The sequence below is a fragment of the Alnus glutinosa genome, chromosome 14 (genome assembly GCF_958979055.1).
Source record: "Alnus glutinosa chromosome 14, dhAlnGlut1.1, whole genome shotgun sequence".
Lineage (NCBI taxonomy): Eukaryota > Viridiplantae > Streptophyta > Magnoliopsida > Fagales > Betulaceae > Alnus > Alnus glutinosa.
In genome coordinates this window covers 4,623,475-4,637,407 of record NC_084899.1, presented here as the reverse complement: position 1 = coordinate 4,637,407, position 13,933 = coordinate 4,623,475, and the positions used below count along the sequence as shown (strand labels likewise).

Sequence of the window (13,933 nt, the reverse complement as noted above, 5' to 3'; positions counted from 1 at the left end):
TTATTATTATCTAAATAAAAAAATTCACTACAATACAATTTTTTATTTTTCACTTTTCTATACAAATTCTTATTACTTTATATCACATCTATCAATTCTAACTCCCACTTTATATTACTTTACAAGGTCTACACTTGTCTCATGTCCGATTGAAGAAGGTCATCACAGTGAGTGCTTAGTAATAGAACTTGAAGATTCCAAATATTCGTCGTAAAAACCATGGCAAACTTAAATGGAAGGAGAGCTCTTTTGTGCTTAAGCCTTACAAATTTTAGGCATCGATTTCATGGTTTGGTTGGTTATACAAGGCAAGGGAGCTTTTTACTGGTGAGGTTCGTCTAAACTTAGTCACTTGTAACAACTTGGCAAGACCCATCAAAGTAGCACCTCAACTACCATGTCATGACCAACTGCGGATATGGATTGAGACTCAACTACCATGTCATGACCAACTGCGGATATGGATTGAGATTTGATACAATATTTGGGGTATTGCACATGGGCAGAACCAAAATATTTAAATTTTTTGGGGAACTAGTTTATGGCGGGGGGGTGCCCTTCCAAGCCAGAAGCAAGTTCCACCTTTAGTATTGCACCATGCAATACATTTTATTTGGACGGTTCATTTCAAATGGACGACCCATATCGTGATAAGAAATTTAAAAATGAGTAGTTGTTGGGGTAGCCAAACCACTCATTTGGGTGGTTTGGCCACCCTTAAATGGTGGTTTGGCCATCGAAATTAGCCGCCGTGGGTAATTGTAACTACCACCAATTTTCATCAGAATGATTTGGGTGATTATTCCACCCCCTATTCTCATCAGGAGTGGTACTACTACCTCCTAACAACCGTTTGGGGGTGGCCGAACAACTATTTTTAGATGGAAATGAGCTCTCATTCTCTTGATTTTTATGGAAAAGAAGTATTTATGAATGAAAAAATTCATTAGAGTTTGCTCTCAAATAAGGCCAAAAGCTCAAGTTGTATTATGCGCACAAGATACAGAAGTTAGGCATGTCAATTGTTGAATCTACTAGTCCATTGTAGCATAAAATATATTCTTCATATAGGCAAAACTACCAATAATACCAATTAACCTCTTCATGCTACAATTTTCTTTTGAGCTGAAGTTCTTTGCAATCATTCATGTGATCTGTATCTTAAAAGCAAGTGAAACGTTGTTGAAGATGACAACTAAAAGTAGCATATTCAGAGTCTCATCAATGAAATCCTAAATAACTAGTCACAAGTAAAGCAAACAAGGATATTAGTTATTTGTTCTTAAAACACAATAAATCAAGGCTTCTGTTTACTTCAAAGAACATGAGTATCTCCTGAAATAGTCTTGCAAAACCAGGGCAGCCTTCTTTTTTTTTCTTTTTTTCCTTAACTTACATTGCCAAACTTAAGATCCCAAAAAGTGTACGACCCTTAGAGATCAATTCCTTCCGCAACCTGTTAGAAGTAAGGATTCATGATTATAACCACAAAGCCTTTAAAAACTAGCGTAAGGGAAGTAAAACTAGATTTCTAGCTAAGAGAGAGAGCGCATAGTTACCTTGTAGTAACCCCATCTTTTTTAAGTTCATCTTCTAAATCTCCAGACACAAAAATCATTTTGAGATGGTTGTGGCAACTACATAAAGTACAATAAAAGCTTGATATTAGATAACAATGAAAACATAATAGTATGAGACAGTTAAAAATTTCATAATATTTTCTTTTATGTTTGATTAAAGATTATTGGAAATCAATATGCTAAACCGAAAAGGGAAAAAAAAAAAAATTTCATGCTTCCTCTGTAAGATATAGAGATCGGGTTTCTTCTCAATGACTATGCATTTTTGCTTGAGCTCCTTTAATGTTATTGTAACCCACTCAAACAATATTAAAATAATAATAATAATAATAATAATATTTACTTTCATAGGAGAGTTTTGACTTCCATCTTTGCTTATAATTTGATTCAATTACCTTCAATATGTTCCTGCAAACCTAAAGTATAACATGGTATTAACTCATCAAAGAGTCTATCTTTATAGAGAAAAAGAAAATAATAAAGATCAATAAAAAGAAACTCGATCATTCAAAAAAGACATGTTCAACTTTACCAAGGATTTGCATTCGACTTTATTCAGGATTTCAATCATCTGGAAATCATCTATTGTGCGCTGGTGAATCCATCCCATAATGGCACTCCTTATATCCTAAATCACAATAAATTTATTCAAAATTGTACCACAAGAGTAGTTTTGTCCTATAATGCAAATGAAGGTAAGATTTTACCTTTCCTCTATAATTTTTACGGGATCCAAATTTACGTCGATGAATGCAAATACCTGGAGCACAATAGCTCAAAACCTACAAAGGTAAGAACATAAATAATAATTAGGTAATACCCGAAGTTAATATTTATGGTGTAAAAAATAATATACATTTCCAATGTTTAGTATTTTAAAAAAAGACAACTACCACAATATCCTAAATGCATAACATTGGAAATTTTACCAAAGCTCCTAACCAGCTAGCTCTCTTCTTCGTACATATTGGATTAATCTATAATTTTACAAAATAAATCACAACACAGGAAGTTTTTTTTTTTTTGAACAGTAGAATCACCTAATCTTCATTAAGTAGACAAAGCTACAGAAAAAGAATAACATCTTGATCCCTACAAAGAGGGGATCTAGGGACGTATCAATGATTCAATGCTTCCTTTACTAAAACACGTGCTGCCATATTAGCCTCCCGATGAACATAAGCAAAAGAAGCACAACGCAAGTAGCTTAGCTCTTGAGTAATGCTCTCAACAAAAAAAGGGTTTAGGGTTTATCTCAGAAATCACTTGAGCTTCATCCTCTTCCAATAAAACCTCAAAAAAAAAAAAAAAAAAAACCTGCTTCTATACAATATTTGACAGCCCAAAGGCCTGCCATAGCAGGCCTCAACAGTCTTCGGGTCTACAACAGCTTTTTTCACCATACTCCGGCCCCCAAAATCTGCCCTTTGCAATCCCGAGCTATTATCCCCATTCCAATATACCCCTCTTTACTATTCAGGGAGGCATCCCAGTTGACTTTAATAATTCCAGGGGGTGGAGGCTTCCATGCAAGATTCTTTAGGCTAGAGCTGCCATTGTATTTCCTTCCTCCAGTATGTCATCATTTTTATTACTGCTCTTATACTCTTCAAGAGAGCCAAAAGCTTCAGCATAGAGCTTGTTGGGGCTCTGGAATACGGCATCAAAAACTAGAGAATTGCATCGTAGCCAAATTTTGCGAGCAACCACTGCCATTAAGTCCATTTTTTCTGAGCTAAATCGCATCATTGCTTCCTCAAAGAGCCTTCTAAAACTGGACTGTGAACTATGCCATTTTTGGAACACCGACCTGCTGCCCCCCCCCCCCCCCCCCCCCCCAAACGTCTTGTGCCGCAGGACAAGTCCAAAGAACATGAAGAACGTTTTCACCACATTGGCCACAGCACGGGTAGCTTGCTTCCTTCACTACTTTTCTTCTATATAGATCGGCTCTAGTAGGTAGCAAATTTTGGAAAGCTCTCCACATAAACAGCTTAACTTGATTCGGTACCTCCAAAGACCATAAAGCCTTCCACACCCCTTGGTCCTTTTCTTCCTTGGAACATTGGCCTCCATTTCTCTCCACTAATTCCTTACTCAGGTGATAAGCACTCCTCACAGAGAATCTTGGACCACCTTAACTAAGAGATCTTATCCTTTTGTTGAGAACTCCACCAGAACCGGCGCCCCATTAGAGAATTCAGGGAGCTGTTTGGTAAGTAAATCTAAAATGGAATATTTATTTGAATAGTAGTAAGAAGTTATCGATGTGATATAAAATTTGTGAATGTTTTATGAAAAAGTGAAAAAATTATATTTTGTAGTGAGTTTTTTTATTTGAATAATAATAAAAAATTATTGATGTGGTGTAAAAAAGTTAAAATGTTTTTTATTTGATTTTTTTGAGAAAAATGAAATGAGAATTGAAAATTTTCTATTTGGTTGCCAAATAGCTCCCAGATTATTGCAGAGAGTCTTGGGCAGCCTGAAGATGCTCATACAATAAGTTGGTATGGCTTGCACCACAACTTTAAGTAGAACTTCCCTACCGGCTTGAGAGAGAAATTTTTCTTTCCAGCCTTTTAACTTCTTGCAGACACAGCCCTGAATTCCAACAAATGTCATCTTCTTTGATCTCCCTACCAACGCTAGGAGGCCCAAATACTTTTCAAAACTAGAAGCAACCGAATTCCCAACCACATCACAAATTTGATCAATAGACTCTTGCTTGGTATTTCTACTAAAACAAATGCCCGTCTTCTCTATATTAATCTTTTTGTCCAGAGGCTAATTCGTAGTACGCAGTAAGTGATGAACATTACTCTATTCTATTGAATTAGCCCTGCAAAAAACTAAACTGTCCTCAGCAAAAAGAAGGTGACTAAGCTTCATGCCTTTAGTTGCAACAAGCACCCCACTTATCAAGCCTTTAGCCTCTTTCTGAATCAACGAACTCAAACCTTTAGCACAAAAGAGAAAGAGATAAAGAGACAAAGGATCCCCCTGTCTAATTCTTCTTGATGGAAAGATCTTACCATGAAGCCTTCCATTGATAAAAACCAAGTAAGAAACGGTCCTTACACAGATCATGATCTTCTCAATCCATTTCTCCTCAAAGCCAAGCCTCCTCATAATGCCTTCTAGGTAGTCTCACACCACCCGATCATAGGCTTTGCTCATGTCGAGCTTTAGGACCACAAAACCTTTCTTCCCTTGTAATCGAGTAGTCATCGTATGAAGAGCTTCATATGCGATGATTACATTATTTGTGATAAGCCTCCCAAGCAGGAAAGCACTTTGGTGCTGAGAGATCACCGAAGGCAATACCTACTTCAATATGTTTGCAAGTGTCTTGACCATTATTTTAAAAAAAAAACATTACATAGACTTATGGGGCGAAAGTCATTACCCATAGAGGCATTAGAATGCTTTGGAATTAAAGATATGCAGGTAAAATTTAGACTAGGATCAAAAGCCCCATTGTTAAGAAACTGCTAGACAGCATGCCTTACCTTTCCTCCAACAATGCTCCAATGTTTTTGGAAAAAACAAGCTCCATACCCGTCAGGACCTGGGGCTTTCAAAGGGTGTATCTGGAAAATAGCTTGATCAACCTCTTCTGGAGTAAAATCCCTTTGAAGGTTGATCAACTGCCAAGGTTTATAAGGGAACTTATTCTCGCTCATAATCCAGCACATTAAGCCGCTTTCTCCGAATTTTTCTAGACATTGTAATTGTGAAAGAAATGCTTATGGAACTGCTGCTAAATCAAGATACTCTCTTGTCTTGTTGTTTAATCATTTGGTTGATGATTATCCTTACTAGTACGAGGGTATTCATTTCAAGCCCAACCTATTCCTTCTTTTGGTAGAGAACCTGTCCAAGGCCGACATCAATTTTTGACTGGACCACGCCATGTCAGTTGGGTGGATGGAAGGCGGATTAGCATTACTCAAATATAATACTTCTACTCCTATGAGGTTAATAAATCAATTTTTACCAGATAAATTTCTCCATAGAATAACTTTTGGCACTGCATGACCGGAGATAAAAATAAAAATAAAATAACAAAAATATAAGCCATAACAGGTCCACAGTTAATTATGCAGCTTGAGGTTTGATGCTTACAAACCAACTTTATGCTATACTTTGAAGAATACGTAAACAAAACTTTCTGGTCGCAACCCAATTTGCAATGAGCACAGAAATTTGCACTTCGGTTAAAATTTTGAGTCTTGCGCGATGGCTGGCAATGGTGGAGGCAATCCTCCGGTCTTGCATGATGGCTGGAAGTTGAAGAGCAAGAGTAACAATCAAAGAGTCACCTTCCAAAATGAAATGAGATAAACCCAAGGACTAGATAAACGAATTATGACCTCCCCCAAGTGGTACTCTTGGCTTGAATTCTGCAGATACAGCCAAGCAAGGGCAACTGTTGAAGCCAATGCTCTGAAAGGAAAATAATATAGGATTGTCAGGTCTTAGACAACGCAAATGCTGAATACAAACAAGATTTTATGAAAGGAAATAAAGTTAGAGAGGCTGTCTTTTTATCATCTTAATATACTTTTTTAAGATATACAGAGTGGTGTCTCTACTGCCCAAACGGGAACCACAAGATTTTCAGAAATTTAGTGAAGGGGGGCAAAGACCAATAAGTCTAACTGATTTAATAATTAGGTTTGGATAAAATAGAGTCTAATGAGAAGAGGTTCAATAATTCATAAGAAATCAGAATAAAGTTTTTGTTTTGAGATTTAAAAAGGGAAGAAAATGAGAAGGAACATAATTTGTGGATAGATTCGTCTCTTTTAGAAAATTGAAAAGGGTCCACTAACTGGGATGCTTAGTAACAGTCCTTGAGGATTGACCAGGACAGGTAGGCCTCCTCTTGCAGCAACTGGAATAGACTTCAATGAGATGAGAGCTCTTTGCGCTGATAACCTTGCATACTCTAAACATTGACTTATCTTCTCTGGTATTTGCTCCACTCTATCAGTTGAGAGAACTCCTTGCTGTTGAAATTTATCCATAGTAATCACACAATTCGACAACTTGGCAAGATACAGCCAATCAGATTCAGCCATATGTCGCACCTCAGCTACCACGTGGGGACCAACTACACGAGACCTGCAATGACACTGCCAGCTTTCCCCTCCCAAATCCAAGTCATAATTAACGTTCTCAGAAAATGCATTGCCATCAATTCCCTCATTCAATTTCAATTTCAATGTGACTTTGTATCTGCTCATGAAGTAACATGCATACCCTAGTTGAAGTGGTTCACTCTGCAATGTATTGGCCGATTTGAACTAATGATTTGACTTAGAATCAGATGAGAGTTCAGTTTTGCACTTAAAGCGTTTGGTTTCTTCCCTCTGCAATGAGAGAATATTCCAATAGGTTGACTCACTGAGCATGCCAACTCTTTTGGCTTCAGTTAAAACTGAGTCTGATGTTACATTCAAAAAACGAACATTGGATTCTCAAGAACCAATTGATCTGAACACAACTTTCCATCCGCTATTACTTGCTCTAACTCACACGGAACACAGTGTTCCTGTTCTCCATAAGTGCATGCATGAAATGGTTGTGTTTTTGAAGGCAAAGGACCATCAACAGAACAGCAAACCAGGGTTTTGGTTCCTTTAGATCCTGGAGCTGGACAAAGGTAGCAACCAGCTGCCGTAAGGGAGGTCTGAGAGGCAAAAAAGAATCAAGAATCAATAAAGATTAAAAAAGATTTGGATACAGGTCATATGCTTAAATAAAAGCTGAATTGCCAGTCTACCACTTTACACTTAATGGAAAGCACAGTCACAAGCAAACACACACACACACACGTTAGTGAAGATTAAAAAAGAAAAAGAAAACAATTCAATACATTTTGGATTCTGAAGCCAGAGATCAAGAATTGTGACATCTTCCTCTTCCATCGGAAAGGCCATCAAGGTTACATTCACAGTGGCCAACCTCTTAGTTTTAGGAAAGCATAAAAAATCAAACGCTCAGTTCAATGGACTAAAACCATGACAGTAGAAACGCAGCAACGTTCAATGCTGTAGCTAATAGTTTACAGCATGGACCTAGTTTTATTTAGTAAGGTCAAAATAACCGATGGAAAATTCCTTCTCCTAATAAATGTTTAATAACTTTCACACTTACCTTACAGATGGCATCCTCTTTTTTTTTTTTTTTTTTGGGGGGGGGGGGGGGGGTTAATCGCTCCTTTCTGTTAGCCGATGAAAGCTTAAAGGTAATAATGCCTCTCTATCAACTTTTTCAATAAACAAACCTAAAATTAGAAAATGAGGTAGAAGGCTTAGTATGAGAAATGTGACCTCAAAAGCAAAGTCAGAACATTAGAAGTAAGGAGTTTCAAACTCCTATTCTTAAAAAGTGCAAATTGCATCCTTAAAACAGACAATTATCAAATGTAAAAGATTTGATAATGTATAACAACTTGTACATGATTTTATAACTGAAATTTTAACGCATGCAATATAGACATTTTGTGTAATCTTGAGAAGGTTATCAAATATACTGCCAGGCACATTTGTGTCTAATTTGCACGCCAAACTTGATATGCATTTGGGATATAGAACAACGAGCGAGCCCAATAGATGATTTCACGAAGAGCTACGAACCAGATACATGTGAAAGTAGATATACCTTGCATGGGAAAGTACGAATGTAGTCCAACAGCAATCTCGAAGCACTTCCTCTAACTGGCCTATACCTGTGCGAGATGAACTGAAAGATTCAAATGAATATAGTTTTAACAAGAGCAGTGACGTGTGTAATTCAAATTAGAAGAGTTCTTAAGAAAAAAATGAAGATGTCAGACAACATACATGCTACAGATTGCGGTACCTGCAAAACCAACGCAAGAAACCTTGACAGGCATATGTCCTCCACTTTTGATGGATTAAGAATCCGCAAATCAATAACAGCATATCCATGCTGCAGGCAGAAATATGGGTAGTATTAACGACATAAAGAACTTTGTATTGATCTACTAAACTCAAATGCAAAAATTAGTCTATTATATAGATATCAAAATACAAACAGTCAAAAATCTGCTTCCACTTATAATGATCACTGCCAGGTTTATCAATTTACTACAAATTAGGTCAATATATGAGCGTGTTCTTCGACAGGCAGAGATAACTGCTTGTAGCTCAGACTTGAATATGCCTGAAAAGTAAGCAACAAGTTATTTGCATATGTCAAGCTCGTGTTTGCAATTAAGAAAAGTCATGCTAGCACCCTCTAACTAAGAAGGTATTACATACAGGACCTCAATGGATTTAGCATACCATGCAAAGAACAGATAATGTTATTTTTTTGCCAGCAAAGAAAAAGAAATTGAAACAAACAAAATAAGGAGAAAAATTCTACATTTTATGGTAGAAAGTTTAAAGATTTAAACTACACCATGAGAGCTATCATTCAGTCAACTCCCATGATGACAAATCCCTTAATGACATTCGAATTCTATTACGAGCAAATAAAAGAATTTGATTTGTTGGGTCTTCCACGCATTCCTGATTACCCCAAAGACATATTTGCAAAAGATAAATTAGTGATGATTCAACAAAATTTCTGTGACAAACTCAAGAAATAAGATTGAACTGACAATGTACGTCTTCTACTGTTCTACTTTCTACACTACTAACCTTGTACACATCTTCTTTTGAAAAAATCAAGAGTGGTCGCACAAGAAGAATACCATGATTATTTGAGACTTCACCAAAAGAATATGAATGCGTAGAGAAAATTTGAGAAGTGAAAGGCATGCCAGCAACTCAAAGCACACCACTATTGCGAGATAGTCTAAGAATGAATAACTCAGCCTGCATTTTGTCTCAGCATCACAATATGTCTAGCATTTGTAACAAGCCTTCGAAGTTGAAATCAACATAGATGAACGCAAAGCACCATAAAAACAAGAACATAAACAGATTATTTCTTTCAATTTTGAATTTATGAATAAGGAACTTCAACATTCAAGGAACAAAACTGTCTATGCCTGCTAGTGGACTGAGAACACTTTTAAGAACCATAAACTTGAACATGTAAGATGGACCAACGTATATGCCATGTGCCTCTGCGCGCTCACATACACATGACAACATGCATGAGAGAGAGAGAGGGAGAGAGTTTAGACTATTGTTGGTCGAACCTGGTCATCTGCATGATGTGCAATAAGCAGAACACCAATCTGATGTTGATAACAAACTTTTTGAAAAGTTTGATACCTGAAATTCAACCCAATTTCCAAATTTGCAAATCAAGCAACTGCTCTTCATCAAATTATATCATAGTTTGAATCTTTTCTACCAGAGAAGTATTAGATGCCTAACTAAATCTGCAAACAGGACAAATAAATACCTCATGTCCCGGGCTGCTTCTTGCAAGTGACCCTGTTTTGGCCTACCATCTAGCCAATCACAATGAGCAATCTCACATCTGATTCCTGCACAAAGTCCATATAAGCCTCAGCCCATCTATTGCCATTGAATATCTAAACTCAATACACGCTATTAAGCCAAAAAGAGGGAGGAGGGGGGAGCCAAAAGGATGCCAGTGCAAAGTGTACCCATTTGAGAAACCCGATTGATCACAATATTTGCCTCGTCTTTGCTTTCAGCATGTAGCCCATGATCGACAATTATTGCCAAAATCCCATCAATGAAACCACTACTCTCTCCAGCACCATTAAGGTCAAAGAACGTGGTTGAATAAGGCACATCTCAGCCAAGTGAGTTTCGTTTATTTCCTATCCTCCTAGAAAAATAGCAAATATCATGAAAAAACTTCCGATTTTTTTAATGAAAAAAAATCGATCTTTTTCCTATCTACCCCTACATTTTCACAAGAACCAAACAGGCATGAAAAGAGAGTGACTGACCGATTCGGTGGTGGGTTTTGAGGCCGGCCATGGCCATTCACCTGGAGAAAGCTTCCTTGTACTTGGACATGTCGACGGGGTCTTCGGCACAACGAGAGCAATTGCACAGGAACCGAGTCCAAGTAACAGAGCGAGGCCGAGGGAAATGGCGATGGGACACGGATGGGTGTTTGCATATTGGTGGTGGTGTCGTTTTGGGGACGGACGTGGATATGAAGGTTGGCGTGGTGGTTCTGGTTAGGCCTCGCGCCATAGTCTGCTGTGGGAACTGTGCCCTGTCCACTCTGGTGGTAGTGTTGCTCGAGCTGCGGATGGTGTCCACGAAATGCCGCCGTTTTGGTTATCTCATTTTCTTTGCAACTTGTTATTTTTTTTATTTTTTTAACAAACGAACTAACCTTACATTAAAAAAAAAAAAAAAAAAAAAAATCCGCAAAGGGCCAAGTTACAATAAATAAGGATACAAAGACTCTCTAAATACAAAGTCATAAACTGGCTTGAGAGTAGCTACTAAAACAAATACAAAGAGTACAAGAATAAAAATAAAAAACCTCTCTTACAATGAAACTCCACTAAAAAACTAAAAGAGGGTACATCTAAACTAAAAAAGTCATAAGGTCATGTAATCCTCTAAAATTCGTCAAGCAGACTACGAGTGATAACAAAAAAAAAGCAAAAAATCAACAACAAAGGTCCAATTAGGGGAGGGGTGCCGTCAACAAAAAAAAATCGTTGGATCTGACAAAGGTCGTTGCAAACCGAGGTGGGGGAAGACAGGGAAGAGGCATGTGGCCGCCACGCGCCAGAACAGAGCCTGGTGCGTGTGTGCCACGCACGGATTTGTCGAGCCGGTTGAGGACACGTTGGCTAACAAAAAACTTGGGGGAGTCAGGAGACCCTAATTGTGAGGCCTGTGTTGTAAAATAATAGAGAATGAAACGTAGATCTAAATCCAAATGGAGATGAGGCATCATGCTATTCACCCTTTTTATAGAGTGAGCGTTTTCTCTCCTTTTTTCCTGTAGGAGTGGGCTTACTTTTGTTGTTGCTTTCCCTTTGTCGAGAACATCATGTAGATTAGGTTGTTGTCGATGAGGATAATGATCCATGTACTTAGTTTTTCCTTCAGCTTAATTGATCGTTTCAAATGGCCAATTTTAAATATTTTGGTGGGGTTCAACAGACTGTGGGCCTTGGTCCAATAGTACGTACACACAAACACAAACATTGATACATTGTTCACATAGATGCTGTTCGAGTTATGTTTGGTAATTGGTGTAATGACAGCTTATGTCATTTGGGGCAAAATATTTATAAAATAATCAGATCGAGCTAGCATAGTTATGGTACTATGTCAACACAAAAATTAAGTCACTAATCAGAGCTCCTATACATTCAACTAGCATATGAAAATAGATCTGAGTGGCTTGAATTCATATTTGACTTGAATTATTGTGTATATACGTGTAAGTATAAAAAAAAAAATAATAATAATAATAATAATAATAATAATAATAAAAGAATAGAAAAAAGAATAGAAAAAAAAAAAAAAAGATGAAGATAAATTATACTTGATTGAAGTACGGAGTCTCTTTTAAGGCTGTTATTTGCTAGTAGCTTTCTGTAATAAAATGTTGTTGCAATGACTATCTAGTTGAATTGGCTAACGGTGTGAATATGTTTTAGTGTATATATATATATATAACAATAGTATAATTTGCTGAATTAAAATATTGTATAAAAAAATAAAATATCTACAGGTTCTTAGTGGAAGTTCTAAGCATTTGATTTACTAATATATTGTTTAAAAAAATCCTGTCTAAAATTGGACTAAACTATTAATTATGGGAAACCAAACAGGTAATATTCTCCAAAAGAAGAGAAATATATATATATATATATTGACATATCTACATAAGAGGAGTGAATTCGAATTAATAACTTTTGCTTTATGAGGCGTGATCTCCTATAAAAGAGAAATATTAATTCAATAATAAAACCATAACCCTATACGCATATTTCTTAAGTTTACAAATACGAAGTAGAGAGATCGTTTAAAATAAGCATAACTAAATACTAAAGTGTGCGATGATGGTGACTGGGATAGAGATATCGTAATTTACCTATGTCACAACGTTGAGTTTCATTTTTCAAGAAAATCATTGTCTCGATATTGCTTTGAGCACTCAACCAATGAGTAAAATGCTATACAACTCTAACCGTATATATAGCATGGACCACACTGCTTCAACCAATCAAAAGATGCTCTTGAATTTTGCAAAGTCCAAACTAAAACTACACTCGGGTTGCTATGCGCTTAACCCCATAAGAGCATTCAGCCTCACCAAAATAGTTTTTTAGCTTTTTTGATGAGTCAATTTGATGAAAATCCTGAAAAATCACTCACAGCAGCCTCACCATTTTAACCAAAAAAATTTGATGACTGAAATTACTAACCAAATTAGATGAGGCATTTTCACTCAACAACTCACTCACCAAATTTTGTTTCATTTTTCTCTCTCACATGATTAGCACACTTTTTCCTTTTTTCTCTCATTTTCTTCTCCCATCTCCTATCTCTCACACAATAATGTCTTTATTTCATAGATATGAATGATTTTTTGTAAAAAGATTATATAGAGAAAAAATAAATAAATATTAAAAAATTATTATTTAAATAGAATAGTGAATATTGACTAGTTAAAATGGTGAGACTGCTGGGAGAATTTTAATAAAGTGGCTCACCAGAATAGAAAAAAGTGTTTTTTAGTTATTTTGGTGAGTAAAATTTGGTGAGACTACTAGGAATGCTCTACGGAATTAAGTGCAATTTTAAAAAATAGTGATTTTAAAACGCTATTTATTAAAATAAAATTTTTAAAATCACACTTAATGTTTGGTAAAATTTGTTAAAAGAAGTTTTTCCCATCAATTAAGCGTTTCAATAACAATAAATAACCTCACACTCTGATAATAATAAGTAACCCCACCCTCTATTTTTGTTCTCTTGTTATGTTATTTGCACCCTCTTTAGAACTTGAAAATGCCTAAAAAAAAAAGAAAAAAGAAAGAGGTCTTTGGTTCAGAGAGAAATAGAGAGACAAAATATTTAATTTTTTATTTAAAAAAAATCATTTATAAAATACTAAAAATATATTTATTTAAAGGTAAAGTGAAAATTCTCACGTGGCATTAACGAACGTCCACCCAAAAAAAACGGAAGGTAGCAAAAGAACCGATTTCAAATTAGGTGTTTGATATGAGACATTTGCCCTTTCAAATAATGCCAGTAGGAATTAACACTAAGCCCTAACGAAGAGAGGACATAGCATCGAATTAAAAGTTATGAGGGGTAAAATTAAGAATTTGTGCACTTTAAGAAAGTATTTTCACAATGAGGGTAGGTTCAGAGAGCTTTTGCAAAATTTCTCCCAACATT

General features: G+C 36.2%; 2 pseudogenes; both read right to left on the bottom strand.

The window, feature by feature from the left end:
- Nucleotides 1-5,627: 5,627 nt before the first annotated feature.
- The window catches only part of LOC133857551 (uncharacterized), a 41,231-nt pseudogene continuing 32,925 nt past the window's right edge, over nt 5,628-13,933 (bottom strand).
- LOC133856500 (uncharacterized) lies at nt 6,036-10,802 on the bottom strand (annotated as a pseudogene).